The sequence below is a fragment of the Nothobranchius furzeri genome, chromosome 17 (genome assembly GCF_043380555.1).
Source record: "Nothobranchius furzeri strain GRZ-AD chromosome 17, NfurGRZ-RIMD1, whole genome shotgun sequence".
Lineage (NCBI taxonomy): Eukaryota > Metazoa > Chordata > Actinopteri > Cyprinodontiformes > Nothobranchiidae > Nothobranchius > Nothobranchius furzeri.
The window spans coordinates 774,388-791,337 of NC_091757.1; positions in this window are offsets into that span (position 1 = coordinate 774,388).

The following is a 16,950-nucleotide window of genomic DNA, read 5'->3' on the forward strand; positions in this document are numbered from 1 at the left end:
CGAACAAGAGAACTGACATGAGAATCCAGGGTGAGAGCTGGGTCAAAGGTCACGCCAAGATTCCTGACAGAAGGTTTGGTGTGGGAAGCAAGCTGACCAAGAGATCTCTGACTTTGGGAACCAGCTTGTCTGGGGCACAGATGAGGATCTCAGTCTGATCTTCACTCAGCTGTAGAAAGCTCCCACCATCCAGGTTTTAATAGAGTCTAAGCAGGTGTGTACAGGGGCGACTCCAGAGTGACCAGACGGGGTCAAATTGGTCATTGTGGTTACTCTGGGAGAGTGTAGTCTGTGCCGATGCATTGCTCCTTTTAACTTCTTTATTAAAAAAAAAAACATTATGTAATCAAAACACTCAACATGTCAGAAAATACATTTCAGGTATTTCTAATGTTATTTTAAAATGTATTTAGAATTTAATTTTTTTGTCTTATTCACCTGTTGCTGTCCTCCAAAAATAAAAAGACTATAGAGATATATATTTTAGATTTTGATATTTTATGATTTTTTAGCATTGATCTTCCCTGGGGGGCAGCAAGGGTGGCCATGGCAACTTGGTGTGTAACATTAGCTCCACCTTTTGTGTTTCTCAACATCTTATCATTGGTTACTGTTCACAAGGCCGATTTTCAAGAGCTGCCATCATAATGTCTAACGCCTGCTTTGTATTACTGTATTTGTATTACTGTATTTAGATTACAGTATTGGTAGTACTGTATTTGTATAATTTCATTGGTATTACTGTTTTGTATTCATGTATTTTTATGGCTGTATTTGCATTACTGTATTGGTATTACTGATATTCTATTACTGTATTGATATTGCTTTATTTGTATTACTGTATTGGTATTATTAATATTCTATTACTGTATTGATATTGCTGTATTTGTATTACTGTATTGGTATTACCGATATGTATTACTGCATTTGTATTACTATTATGCTTCTAATGGCTTAACTTTGTCGTATGTATGATGAGGTATTAAATCTGTTCAGGTGGAGACATTTATTAATTCATTCTGACTAAATCCTTGATATTATGAACAGTTTGGAATATTTTATCTTCATTCCAGAAAATAGAAGTTTTTCACCAGTATGACTTTTTAACACTTTGGCTTTCTAAAAACCTTTCGGTTTAATTTTCAGCATTTGGATCTTTTTCTAGACAATTTGATGTTTTTGATATTGATTGTGTATAATTGGGGATGTTCGATTATCGGTCCAACATTAATACTGGCTTATTTCTGCATTAAAATTTAATATCAGAAATTTGGGTTTCTGTCTTTTACATCCCATACACAGATTATACATCAAATTCTTCAGTTACTTCTCCTCCTGAGGGAAAGTTTTTGAGATATTTTAGTGTATTTGGCACAAGTTGTGAAGTAGCAATGTTCCCTGTGTGGTGAAGGTCCACTGTCCTCCTAGCATGTGTGTGTAGCTACACAGCTAACACACCATTCCAACAAAAACAAGAATCTTCACCCAAAGATCTTCAAAAAAGTTTTATCACCACATACAGCAGTGACAGAAAAAGAAAAAATACATACCAGTACGGTTTAAGCATGTATGGTAACAGATGTGTGATGTTTTAGATTATCTTTTGCTATAAGAGGAGGACATTATATATCCATATCAGAAGAGTCAGACAATGTCGGTAAATCGGTCAAACAAAAATCGAGGATCCCTGTTTCTAACTTTATTCTAATGTGGTTTTTTTTCTCGTTTCTGTTTTTCTCTACATTTTGACTTAAAGGGACTTTACGGAGTTTTGAATTTTTATGCTCGCGATTGCCCCCTCAGGCCAAAAGCGGAATGGCAGCTTCAATAGTAGGCTCGTGCACGAGGCGCGCATGCTGTACGTGCACACTCCTTAATGAAAATAACAGCTGAGACAGTCAGCTCCGTGTGTGTGGCCCGGAGGTCAGAGGACAGTAGAACGCACAGCTAATTAATTAAATAATTTGGTTCTGTACCTTTCTCTTCAGCACAGCCAACAAAGGTTTAAGATGGGTCAGTCCGTCAGCTTCACAGATCATTCCCTTCCTTGCTTGAAAAATTGTTCCAAAATGAAAGTTGAACCCACATCTTTTTTATCTGTGAATTCAATGCCATTCGGCGAGTCTCAAATAAAAATTTGGGCATATTACTGTAAAAAAAATATACCATTAATGTAAAAAATAAACTCGAAATAAATTTTGTTCTCATCAAGATTCGGACCCAGATCTTACGCATCGGTCCATCGTCTTACTAAGTGAGCTAAAACCCCCGTAACATCTTCTGTATCTGTAGCTTTTATATCCTTGATGACAGCTGAAACAACATTCAAAGAGCGGTTCGGAGCGAAAATGGCTATTTTGTTGCTAATTTGCAGGAAATATCTAGAAGAAAGTAAATAAGGGTCCTCAGAAATGTAGCTAGGTTCATCACTAGGTGTTAGGAACAGAGACAAAGTCGCTGAGTTGGCACTACCTCACTCTCTGCTGCTAAAGCTATGGATAGCAAATGCTACGGGCTATGCCTGAGCGTGAACGCGCATGAAGCAGCCTGCTCGACCCGAGCAGCTCTCTTTTTCTGTGATTTTACAGAAAAACAGGCAATCACAGTAAAAATGCCAGGGCTCATTCTACAGGACCAGGGCATTGCTGGAGAATGTGTGAAGAAGACATTTATTATTTCTATACATGTTTTGGCTATCAAACATCCATAATGCCCCTTTAACTTTTCGATTGTGTTTTTGTTTCCAAATTTTATGATTTTTTTCAGCAGTTTTTACTTTAATCGAAAAGCAAAGAAACAAAACATCCTCCTTATTTCACTATCGTTCTTGTTCCTTCATAGTGGTCCTACAGCATCATTATGTCTGTCATGTTTATTTCTGTGAATTAAAAACCTTTCTCTGGAAGAAAACACACACACTGCTGGCTTGGTTCGCTTGTTTTTCTGCTGTGAGTGTTCACCTTTGAGACAGGGAGCTGTAGATACCAGGTGTGTGATAGAGAGCAAGGTCCTCTGGGAGCACAAGGTTCCTGCTGTCATGGCCACCAGCACAGGTGTGTGTGTGTGTGTGTGTGTGTGTGTGTGTGTGTGTGTGTGTGTGTGTGTGTGTGTGTGTGTGTGTGGCCAGTACCTAAGGGAGCTGGTCAGCTGTTGTTTCATGCAAGAGATTACACAGCTTAATCAGGCTGCCTGCTCAGGTGCAGCTACTGCTGTAAAGTCTAAACATAACACACACACACACACACACACACACACACACACACACACACACACACACACACACACACACACACACACACACACACACACACACACACACACACACACACACCTCCCTTTACACCCAATTAGTCCCATTACTGATTAGTCCACAACGGGGAAGCTCAGACACACCCAGAATGTACAGGTAAGCACAGTTTCATACAAGTGCAGGCCCATTCGTGTAGTTTTTACACACACACACACACACACACACACACACACACACACACCCACACATGTCTGTCTTTCTATCATAGTGAGGACCCTCCATTGACTTCCATTCATTTTTGTGATTTCACCATGTCCAACCCATATCCCAACCCTAACCCTAACCAACGCTGATCTATTCCTAACCTGTAATGTAATTGAAAACAAGTATATTTTTGCGTGTGTGTCCTTTGCATGTGCGCAAGCTTCATAATAACAATGCACCGAGCATCAGCACTCTGGCCTGCATACGCTGATATGTTCCGTATTTGATCATTTTTAACAGTGTTGGAGGAATAAGAAGGTTGTGAGTCATTCTGGAAGATTGTAATTAACACCTGTCTCATGCAGGTGTTCTGACATTGTAAACCTCACACACAGAACATTGTGGATGTAACTAAATAAATCAAGAAATGATTCCCATTCAGGCTATTAACAGTGCGCTGAAGATCTGAAGTTCAGAGTGCGTCTGTCAGAGGTCAGACGCGTTCCAGTGGAACCACGGCTCACGGGTGCACAAGTGAGCACATCAGGGCTGGGCAGAAGTAATTTTACAACATTGGTTTAAATAGCGCCAATAACGAGACGCGGTGACTTGAGCGGCTCATGGAGCTGTGCCGCGCGCGCGCGCAAACACACACACACACACACTCACACACACACAGATTCAATAAGCGCGCATGCTGCGCAAACTCCGGCGCGCTGTCAGACTGAAGGCAGAAATGAGCGCTGCCTCCTCTGTGCTAAAAAACTTTTCAGAGGTTTTATAACATTTTTCATTCCAGGTCAAATTAAGATATTAGCTTCTATTTTGGGATGACGTATTAAAGTCGAGTCCGCTCCAGCCAGTGACTCCTCATGAACCTGACCAAAACTCATGTTACTGCGGCATTTGTTATTCCAGTCCGCGTGGCAGCAGATTGCAGATTCAGCCACACCATAAACCAGCAATAAGTCGGTCTGAGGCAAAATATCTTTTCCATCTTTTCCCCAATAGAGCTGCGGGAGTTGACGTCACTTCTCCCGGCATGCAACAGTTCAAATCGAAACGGCACCATATTGGCAGGTAGAAGCCGGCAGCTGGACTATTTGTTATTGTCAGAAAACTCAATCAGACAGGAAATATGGTAGATTCCTGTTGTGCCCCAGGATGCAGAACAGATGCGGACGACATAAGGAATGAGCCATCTACAGGATTCCCCAAGTTCCGGAGTGTCGCAAACGTTGGATCGCTGTAATAAAACGTGCTAGTGACCTGGCTGAAATGAAGCTGTGGGACCCCGAGAGTAAAGGTTTTCACTTATGCAGCGACCACTTCATATCAGGTACTTAAACCAACGTTTCCTCAACTGTGTATGGTGTTTATTTTAAATGCTTTTATTACGATTCTCAGTGGGCTTCCTAAACTTATTTTGGCGTGGCTTTTTCTGTCTTATTACTCATAGCAACAAGTAAACATCACGTAAAACGTTGCCTCGTGATTTCTGCGTGCTGCCGTTTACGTGTTTTATGATCCCAGCAATTAGCCGGCTAAGCTGTATTCAATTTTTAAGCAATGGTTGATCAATTGTCAGATCAAACATAAAAAGCACTTTGGATTGTTATTATCTGTCTCACCGAGACAGCTCTCAGACAGATCCTGAGACGCTCCTGCCTGACATATTTATTTTATTCATGGAAAACAATCAAACTAGTGATTTCTCTTGGCGTTCAGTTTATACATTCAAACAGCCCATCACTCTATTTAAACTACTTATTTGTAAATCTGTTATTTGTCCCTCCATCCATTTTCATCCGCTTATCCGGAGTCGGGTTGCGGGGGCAGTAGCGTCGAGAGGCCCAGACTTCCCTCTCCCCAGCCGCCTGAGCCAGCTCCTCCGGGGGAATCCCAAGGAGGAAGTAAAATCCAAGCCGATCCCGTTCATGTTCATGGTTAAGATCCGTGTTTGTTTTGCTTCTTTTACCTGCCAATATGGCGTCTACTAACTGAGAGTCATGTGGGGTCCGGAGCTCTATAGACATTTGATTACGCACAAGTAGGTGATCAGCTCAGGTTTACGCAGAGCAGAAGGAAGGAGAGCGCTCTGGCCGCACAGGTTAAATGTTCCTACTTTAAGAAAACCGTTAAATTGCATTTTTTATGTGCTACCTGGGCACTCTAAATATTTATTTAAACTTAAATCAAAGGAAATTGTAATGGTGTCGAATACTTATTAATTACTATTTAAAAAATGAAAGTGATGGGGAAAAAGGTCGATCATATTCTTTTAACCCTGTCTGTTTAGCTTGACTCCTGATATAATATTATATATATATATACACATATATATATATATATATATATATATATATATATATATATATATATATATATATATATATATATATATATATATATACATATCCATGCCCTGATGTGGGGGCTGGGGGGTGCGTCGACATGGTCGGGACATAGAAGGGGGTGCGCGGCTAAATAAGTTTGGGAACCACTGACTTAGAGAAAACAGCATCAAATGCATTCCCGTGTTCTACCTCACCCAAACAGGAGACCCTCTTGTGGATCCGGAGATCAGGAGGATGTGTTCATCCAAGATGACACTCGGTCCGGCAGGGGAGACGCGAGTGTCCGATCATCTGGTCCAGAGATGTCCCGGGTACACAGTTGTCAGCGTTTGGCAGATGGACGTTCTCGTCTTAACTTAACTTCAGAAATCAATGACTCTGGGTAGAGTCAACTTTGTCAGCGCTTTGGGCTTCCTGACAGGGTTGCGGAAGGCGCTTTATAAATAAAGCTTTGATTGATTGATTGATTGATTGATTGAGTCTTCGTTAGCTGGTTGCAGTTGCGTTTATTCTTAGCTATTCTGGTCGGCGTGACTGGAACAGCAGGTGGAGGTTTTAGGGACGGCCGTTCCCCTTCCTCCGTGGTGTTGGTTCAAGAACTCTTGAAGCTGGTGATGGTTAGTTTTACCAAACTCTCAGGACACTCCCACTCTCTCAGGAAGAAAGCTTTGATCATGCGTCAAAAACATGTGTTGCAGTTATCGTTTATCTGGACTCTGTGTTAGCTCGATAAGGTGAACTGACCTTCTTTGCTGAACACATCTTTTACTGTCATCAACCATAATCATAATTAATCATTATTATACCCAAAGCATAATAATTCATTTCATGTAATTAAAATACTATTATATTAAACCAAGTGATCATTTATGATGATAATATTAAACAGTAATAAAATCAATCAGTTTTATTAATTATTATTATCTAATTATTATCATCATGACTTGAAGTGTCCTCCTCCTGGGATGGAACAGCAGCAGATTTGGTGATATGATCTTGAGCAGACATTGTGGCTCCTTGGGTTAATCTGTGGATTTAAAAGTACTGTTTGACCCAGCTTGACCCAGCTGGGTAGATGTGGCCTTTGCCTCAAATTAGAGGACCTTCGGTGACGCTACAGTGGTTTATTTAATCAGAATCTCCATGTTATGATGGATGAGATCAAATATTAATATGTAGTTAAACTTGTTACTGAACTAAATGTGTTTTTAAAACTATTTATTTTCTCAGTGTTGCTTTAGAAGAATATGTTTTACTGGTTCTGTTTTAAATTAGAACTATTTGTTGTACCTGATGAGTTGATCATTCAGAAGAGAAGCTAAAAACCAGAAATTTCTAGTAGAAACTCTGACAGTAAAACAACTAACAAACTGATGGTTCCAGCCACAAGAGGTGGAATATCACTTTGTTCTCTCGGGATTCGGCCTCAACATCAAAATATCAACACATAACAGAGAGAATGTCTTTGTGTTTAAGATCAAAGACAAACCCAACATCAACTGCATGTCCAGGCAGACAGCTGTCAGTAACCAGGTAAAAGGGGCTTGTAGGTGAGGATGCATACCTCATCTACACGTCTGCTCTTTTTGGAAGGAGTTAAGAACCACAGAGGAAAGGTCTAGTTTGATCTGGTCATGACTGAGGCCTAGTCCACACGTAGCCGGGTTTTTTAAAAAACGAATATCCGCCCCTCCAAAAACTTGCTTCCACACCACCTCGTTTAAAAAAAAACTCTGTCCACACGTACCCGGATAAATACGTTATTACGGACATGCCAGACCTGTAGGCGGCAGTACTTCCCCCGTTCTTAACCTCGTCCTTCGTCTGTGGTCCAATAATACCTAGCTTTAGACACAGCCCCGACAAAAAACGCCCCCATGTGCCTGTTAAAGCTCTGGACTCATCTGAATTTTTGAAGAGGCTGTAGTATTGTGTTGACATTTTATTTTTATTTTTTTGGAAGGTTTTTGTAAGGCCAGTAAAAGTTGTTGCTGGTTATTTCATTTGTCTGAACTTTTTTTCTAAAGCAAAACTTTTCTGCTTTTGTGTTTACAGTATATTTTTTAAAGATTAGTGTATGGTCAATATCAGTTTACTAGTCTTGTGAATTGTATACTTAATTCAAAATATTTTAGTAATTTCCAAATCAATACATTTTGTGTCAAAGGGCCAGCAATTATTCCTGTTAACAGAATATATGAAATACATATATACACATGTTTTGTCGGGGGCGTTTTTTGTCGGGGCTGCGTCTGCAGCTAGACCTTACTCCTGCGGTCTTCCGCAAGGAGAAGTAATTCCGATTGCAAAAACAAACAAGCAAAAAGCGCTTGGACAATTGATGAAGCGAGCGCAGCTCTGAGGGCATCCATGCTGTCGGCTAGTGTAAACACAGGTCGCACACGTGATGTCAGCATTTTTCTGTCGCGGAAAGTGACGTTGCGGACCTTAAAACTCCGGTTTTGTCTGTCCACACGCAGACACCCAAAACGGAGAAAACGCAGATCTTCACTTTGTTCGGAGTTTTTAAAAAGATCCGTTTTCGTGTGAAAACACTCCGTTTTCGTGTGGAAGACAGGCCAAAATGTAGAAAAATATCTACGTTTTGGCAGATCCCCTTCTACGTGTGGACAGGGCCTGAGTCCTAGTTTATACTTCTCCTTCAACAGGTCTTATACACATACTGATGGAGATGTGTTTTCCTTTTCTACACCTCAGTTGGTGTGTCGGTGTTATGAAGCAATTGTCCGCCAGTAAGAGTAACAAAGTAAAATAGTGTCAGGATCTGCTCCAACCTCTCTGACTCTTAGTCTGGTTTACTGCTAATTAGTTGTTTATTGGACTCACCTGCCCCATGTTATCCTACCCATGTGTTTCTGATGATCCTCGTGCACGTTTTGCTCTTGTTCTTTGTCAGATCATTGTTGTGTTTTCACCTGTTATGCTGCTCCTGTTGTATCATCCTACCTGCCATTATTCATTAAATCCATCTTTTTGACCTGATCTGGTATTTCTGCCTCCTGGTCCACCTCCACCACTCATGGGTCCACCATCGTCTACACCGCACCTTGACAAAAAGTAAAAGTTACAGTACGTAAGTTCAAATAAAGGTCATTAAGGACATAAGCTTAAACGGCGCCTCCATACTTCCACACGTCCTCATCAAAGATGCTATGTTATTCAAAAATATTTATGTTCAGATATTTTGGACAGGCTACTGTTTCAGTTGCATATGTGACCACTGAAATTACTTAGGATTATACTAACACATAAAAAAATATGTAGACCATTTTCAAACCAGCAGCATGTCAGAACGGTTTATGTTTAAAATTATTATCCAACAACAATCCAAGCCACTCCTTCCACAACGCACAATTATTCTGGAAAGGTTTTTGTCTTTGTGCTTTTTTTTTTTTGGTTGACACGTCAAAAATAAAAATAGGAATACTGAGATTATTTTTCAAATGTAAAAGTAAAAGTCAGCAAAGGGATAATTATTCTAGTGACATTTAGCTACCAGGAATTTCTACTTAAGGCGTAATAGTTACAATACTTATTTGGTCAAATATAAGTATTTAAAAAAATACCCAATACCCAAATCCGACCGAGTTCTGTGACACAAAGCAGTTAATATTTCATTATTTATATTTCCCTGGCCTAAGTGAGTTTAAGGCATGGATCATATAGAGCTACATATCCACAAGAGTGAGCTGTCAAACATGAATGCGCCCCAGTTTCCAGCATGCACTGCAGGGTGACCCTCTTATGTGCCTGTCTGCTTAGCACACTAACCTAGCGCGAATGCTGAATCCAAACCAATTTTGCGAAACTACTAGCACAATTCCTGCTTTGCACTCAAATTTCAAATCTAAAACACACTTTTCTCAAAACACTACACACAATTCTCTGCTGTTGGCACAATTTTCATACAGGAACAATCTTGTTCTCACAAGGAACACACAGCTATTCAAATGTGCACACAGACTCATCTCAAGGGCAAACACCTGTCACACAGTTTTACAATCAGCAAACAGAACTTTAGCATAAAAGGGCAACAGGTGAGCTCTTCTGTGTTTGAGCAATGGATGCCAACTTTGGAAACAGAGGCAGAGCCAGAGGAGTGAGAGTAAGAGGAGGCGGACGGGGAGGATGAGGATGAGGAAGAGGAAGACCAAGGACCGTAATCTCTGATGAGATCCGAGCCACAAGTCAACAGGGTGCAATTTGAAGGAAACTCAGAAAGAGTCAAAGAATTGCGATATAACTATGTGCAAATGAGTCCCGCAATTGATGCATACACTCAACACTGTGTACAGTAAATTATACATATTTCAATATTGTAATCATAATGACTGTGCTTCACACTAGTGACCACTCCATGTTTTTTTCTGATATTGTCATATGTGTTTCAGAGAGTCCTTGAGCTTGAGACAGCTGCAGTGGAGCACCAGTTCATCTTCATTGATGAGGTTGGATTCAATCTCACAAAAAGACGAAAGAGGGGAAGGAATATCATTGGCCAGCGTGCCATTGTTGAAGTCCCTGGCCAGCGCGGAGGGAACATCACAATGTGAGCAGCGCTTGGCTACCATGGCATCATCCATCACCATGCTACCCTTGGCCCCTACAGCTCCGCCCATCTGATCACATTCCTGGACACCCTACATAACGTTGGTTACGTATTGTAACCCCAAATTCTATGAGTCTAGTCGCAGCCTTTAAGCTAGCTGCTATTGGAAGGATGATCTCAGCATCAGCCAATCATGAAGAGCTTAAATGTACGCCCACCAATGGTGGGCACCCCTGTGGGTGTATAAGTGGAGCAACTCCACTGTTCGCCTCCGATGGCTCTTAGTCCTAACAGAACCAGTGGGGCCATTGGCTTAAGGGCTGCGACTAGACTCATAGAATCTGGGGTTACAATACGTAACCAACGTTCTATTTCATCTAGTCTTAGCCCTTAAGCTAGCTGCTATTGGAATAATGCGCAGCTGGATGGGTTTACGCCACACTGGTTAGCTCAACCAATGGACACACCCAACTTGTCTCCTTTTAGTGAGGGACGTTCAGCCGCAGCCCAGGGCTTAAAAGGCTGAGGCAACCAGAGAGAAGAGTGGGACCCCACTAAAATTATCATCCACAAGAGGATGAAAATCATTCAAGCAAGGCTGATGTGGTGCCATAATGCTTTCACTCAGCCTGTTGGGGTCCAAGCACTGAGCGAGTGATGGATCCTGAAGCCACATCTCGTAAATAATAACGAGTAAAGGAACAGGGTGAAGCCCATGAAGCAGCCTGACAAATGTCATCCATCGACACACCACTGTGGAGCGCCATAGAAGAGGAAATCCCTCTAGCTGAGGGAGCCCTGAGTATCTCAGGAGGATCCTGCCCTGATGATGTGTAAGCGAGTGAAATGGCGTCACATAGCCAGTGTGAAAGACGCTGGGCCGACAGCGCCTGCCCAAGGGAAGAATCTCTGTAGTGCACAAAAACGCTTTGTGAGCGGATGATTGAAAACAGATCTATCTTCAAAACCCTGGTGACAGGATGAGATAGCTGCAGCATATGTTTTAATAGTGCTGAATACGAGGCCCCTGTCCATCAGTATCTGCAGAAACGATAGGACATCCGCCAGCTGGCAGGAGAGCACTTGAACATTTCACTCCGTGCACAATTTCTGGAAAGCTGCCCATTTAGCAGCATAAGATGTGACGGTAGAAGGCGCCCACGCACTCTGAATCGTGGCGACCACCTCATCATGCGGCAGCCCAGAAGCCTCTAAACGTGACCGCTCAACGGCCAGACCCACAGCCGTTGGCCTATTTCCGGAGGATGTTTGATTATCCCATCCACCTGGAGAAGGGCGTCCGCCCTCCACGGGAGCCTCCACGGAGAGCCGGACACTAGCGCCTGCAGGTCCAGAAACCATGACGTGGACAAGCGACCAGAATTACCGAGAGCTGTTCCGACCGAACTCGGTCCAGGAGAAGGGGAATCAGTGGGACTGGCGGAAACGCATACTGGAGCGTCTGAGGCCAGGACTGGTGCAAGAAGGCGTCCGCTCCGAGCGGGGGATGGTCCCGGGGACTCAGGGAAAACCACAGGCGACTGTGCGTTATCGCGAGCTGCGAATAGATCCGCAGAGGGTTCACTGAACCTTATCCAGATCTGTGATATCAGTGCAGGATGCAGACGCCAGTCAGAGTCGCGGGGTCCCCCTCTTGACAGGATGTCCGCTGCTACATTCAGGACCCCCGGAATGTAGGTGGCTTTGATGTACAGCAGGTGGACATGTGCCCAACACAGTAAATCTGTGGCTACATGCAATAGTGGGAGGGATCGAACTCCCCCTTGGCGATTTATGTAGGCTGCCGCCACCTGGTTGTCTGTGTGAACTTCGACATGACGGCCCTCGAGAAGGGCAGCGAAGAGTCTGATCACATTCCTTACTGTCATAAGCTCCAACACATTTATGTGCTCGTGCGTGTGGGAGGGCCAGCGATCTGCCACCGTATGGGACAAGCACGTGCCCCCCCCATTCCAACAGTGACACATCCGTAAACACAGATACGTGTGACGTAGGACGTCCGATGGGGACCCCGTGTGAGAGGACGCAGGGATTCCCCCAGTGAGCGAGGTCCCCGCCCACTGAAGGGGGAACCATCAACATACGTCTCTTCTGACGTATCGGGTGTACCCGGAGGTGGATTAACCAATGCTGCAGGTGCCTTGTGTGCAGGAAACCTAGCAGCACCACAGATTGGGCTGCAGCCATCATGCCCAGAAGTTTCATGACTAACAGGGCTCTCACGATCTTGCGGGGTTGCACATGGGAGATCACCGTGGTGAGATCTGCCGCTCTCACTGGAGACAAACATGCTCTCAGTAGAGAGGCGTTCAGCTCCACCCTGAGAAACACAATCGACTGGGATGGAAGGATGGAGCTCTTCTCCCAGTTTATGGAAAACCCCAGGGTTGACAGATGCTTTTGCTCTGACGCCTCATCCTTGGACCGGGCGCATATGAGCAGATCGCCCAGGTAAAATAAAACCCTCATTCCCGCCATGCGCAGTGGCTGCAGCGCGGTCTCCAGACATTTGGAGAAGGTGCACAGGGCTAGCGAGTAGCCGAAAGGGAGACGATTGAACTGGTATTGAACTCCCTTGAATGAGAAGCACAGGAATTTCCGGTGCTTGGGTATTACTGGGATGTGGAAGTATGCGTCTTTCAGGTCTATTGACGTGAACCAGTCCCCGGAGCGCACGTATTCCAGGATTTGCCTCATTGTTAACATGCGGAATAATAATAATAATAATACATTTTATTTCAAAGCGCCTTTCAGGACACCCAAGGTCACTTTACACAAAACACGTAATAAAATACAATAAAACAATAATAAAACCCAAAGAAGAAAAAACAGAGAGAAACATTTCAATAAAATCAGAGGTTGTAGGCAGATTTAAACATATGTGTTTTGAGTTTTGATTGGAAAAGGGTAAAACTGTCGATGTTCCTGATGTCTGGGGGAAGTGAGTTCCAGAGTCGAGGAGCAGAGCGGCTGAAAGCTCTGCTCCCCATGGTAGCGAGACGGGCAGAAGGAACCGCAAGATGGATGGAAGAAGAAGATCTGAGTGAACGGGACGGGGTGTGAATACTTATAAGGTCTGAGATATATGGAGGAGAGAGGTTGTGGATTGCTTTGAAGGTATGGAGGAGAATTTTGAAGATGGACCTGAATTTAACTGGGAGCCAGTGGAGCTGCTGGAGAACCGGCGTGATGTGGTGAAAGGAAGGGGTTCTGGTGATAATACGGGCTGCTGAATTCTGGACCAGTTGCAGTTTATGAAGGAGTTTGTTGGGGAGACCATAAAGAAGTGAATTGCAATAGTCGAGACGGGAGGTGACGAGGCTGTGGACGAGAATGGCGGCAGTGTGAGGGGTCAGTGAGGGACGAAGACGGTTTATGGAACGTAGATGGAAGTATGCTGACCGAATTAAGTTATTAATGTGAGCCTGAAAAGAAAGGGAGCTGTCGAGAATGACACCCAGACTCTTGACATGAGGTGAGGGGGAGACTGTGGCGCTGTCAATAGTTAAAGAAAAGCTGTCAGATGTTGAGAGGGTGGAGTTAGTGCCAACAAGAAGAAGTTCAGTTTTATTGCCGTTGAGTTTGAGGAAATTAGAGGTGAACCATGATTTGATTTCAGAGAGGCAGAGTGTAAGGGAGGATGGTGGGAGAGTTGAGTTGGGCTTACTGGAAATGTAGAGCTGGGTGTCATCTGCAAAGCAGTGAAACTGGATATTGAATTTGCGGAATATTTTGCCGATAGGGAGGAGATATACTATGAAGAGGAGGGGCCCCAGGACAGAGCCCTGGGGCACACCTGACTTGACTGGGGAGGGTTCTGAGGTAAAGGATTTTAACTGGATGAACTGAGTGCGGCCAGTAAGGTAAGATTGAAACCAGCGGAGGGGGGTGTGAGTGATGCCTAAGGAATAGAGTCTATTAAGGAGGATGGGATGAGAAATGGTGTCAAAGGCCGCACTCAGATCGAGGAGAATAAGAATAGAGATTAAACCAGAATCAGCAGCAATGAGTAGGTCGTTAGTGATCTTGATGAGAGCTGTTTCTGTGCTGTGGTGGGGACGGAAGCCAGACTGAAACTGTTCATAAAGGTTATTGCGGGTGAGATGTGAATGGAGCTGAGATGCAACAGTTTTCTCAAGGACTTTGGAAATGAAGGGAAGATGGGAAATGGGACGGAGGTTATTGAAATCATTGGGATCTAAACCAGGTTTTTTTAGAATAGGGCTGACTGAAGCGGATTTGAATAGGGATGGGACCGTACCAGAGGATAGTGAGGAATGAATAATGGCTGTTATAAAAGGGAGCAGAGAAGAAAGGCAGGATTTAACTAAAACAGTTGGAATAGGGTCCAGTTGACAGGTGGAAGGTTTGGATTTGGTGATGTAATCTAATATTTCTGAGGGATGGGGAAGTTCAAAGGAGGAGAACGGAATGGTGGGTTCAAATAAATCAGGAGAGGGAGGGGAGGAATGAGGTAAAGAGAGATGGATTCTATTGACCTTATCATTAAAAAACTGAAGGAGAGAGTTACAGGTTTCTGAAGAGTAAAGATGGATGGGTAAGGAGTCGGGAGGCTGAAAAATGCTGTTCATGATGGAAAATAATGTTTTAGTGTTGCTGGAGTTGGACGAGATGAGACCGGAGTAATACTGAGATTTGGCATGGGAGATGGAGTCCTTGTAGAGAGAAATCTGAGCAGAATATAAGTCTTTATGGATGGTGAGACCGGTTTTCTTGTAGAGTCTTTCAAGCCTCCGGTTGGTAGCTTTCAAGGAGCGAAGGGCAGGGGTGAACCATGGAGCAGACCGAGTAAAATATACAGAGCGGGATTTGATGGGAGCAAATGAATTAAGGATAGAAACCAGACCGTTATTGTACTGAATGACAAGATCATCGGGAGTAGAGGACAAATTAGGGGTCAAGGTGGCAAAACTGGAGGACAGGGAGGCTAGATCAATGTCCTTAATATTACGAAAAGAAATGATACGTGGTGACTTGATGATGGAGAGACGGAGGGGAACAGAAAAGGAGATGAGGAAGTGGTCCGTGAAAGGGAGCGGGTCAGCTGTACAGTTGGAGGGGGTCAGGCCGGAGCAGCAGATTAAATCCAGGGTGTGACCTTTAATGTGAGTGGGAAAATTGGCATATTGATGAAAACTGAGGCTGTCCAAAGATGAGGAGAAGTCTTTGCTGAGGGGGAGGGCCATATTGTCCATATGAATATTAAAATCACCAAGTAAAATTACATTTGGGGAAAGGGCGGACAGATGGGATAAAAGAGCAGAGAGTTCATTTAAAAACTCAGGGCTGAACTTGGGGGGACGATAAACAGTGACAATTATTGTGGGGGTCGGGCCGGAGAGTTGACAGGCGAGGCATTCCAGAGTGGTGAGAGGAGGAAGGTTTACGGGAAGGACCTTCCAAGTCTCGCGATAAAGTATCGCGAGACCACCGCCGCGGCCCGACCCACGGGGTTTGGAGAGGTAAACAAATCCGGGAGGAGTACAGTCATTGAGTTGTGAGAAATCGCTGGGTTGTTGCCATGTTTCGTTCAGACAAAGAAAGTCTAGCTTATGGTCACTGATGGTATCTTGGAGGAGATGTCCTTTACCAGAGAGGGAGCGAATGTTGAGAAGACCAAAATTAGCAGTGCGGAAGTCCCTGGCGACAGGAGCATTAGTCCGACTAGCCAGCCGGGCTAACACGCTGGAGTCGGCAGCTCGGCAGGTATTCCTGGGTAGCCGCCGGCTAGTCGTGGACCAGAAGGAGGGTATTCCTTTGGAGCCGTCGAGATGGAGGTTCCGCCGGGACCCCCGATGGATATACCGACGGCGAGGCTGGAAGGTGATGTCGGGGAAGAGGCACAGAGCTGGTGGTGGAGATCCGGAGTAGCGAAAGCGGAGGTTGAAGAGCTCCGCCGCCGAGTACTGGAGAAGGCCATCCACGGACAGAAGAATGAGCGACAGGATGATCCAGGCCAGTGCGAGGCACACAGAAATCCTGCTGGACCACATTATGGAGTGGAGCAGGGAGGTGGTGATGTGCAACCAGAACGCAAGCTGAGCAGGTAGGTGAAAATGAGTTTTCACCGACACAGGGATGTGACCAGGGTGAAAAAGAAGAAGAAAAAAAAAATACAAAAAGTTTGTTTGCCAGCGAGCAGCGGCAGCGAGACGCGCCAGCGTTCACTCAACCGGAACCGGAAGATCAAGGAAATGCATCACTGCTATGGAGCAGTTGAACAGGGAAAGTTCGAGAATTGGTCTCAATCCTCTCGACTTCTTCGGTACTATGAAGTAGCGGGAGTAGAAGCCTGAGAGCTCTCGTCCGCGAGGGACTTGGGAAATTGCGTCCTTGGACAGAAGTTCCCGCAGCTCTCTGTCGATTACATCGTCCAGTCGGGAGGAGCCAGCCGGCTCCTGACCGACGACGAAGAACTGAAAGGCGAGTATGTGCCAGCCACCGGAATTTCCTCGTCGGTGGTGGGGGTGGAGCACTCGACCCGGCGGACCTTTTCAGCCACGGGCAGAGCGGCACAAAACGGGCAT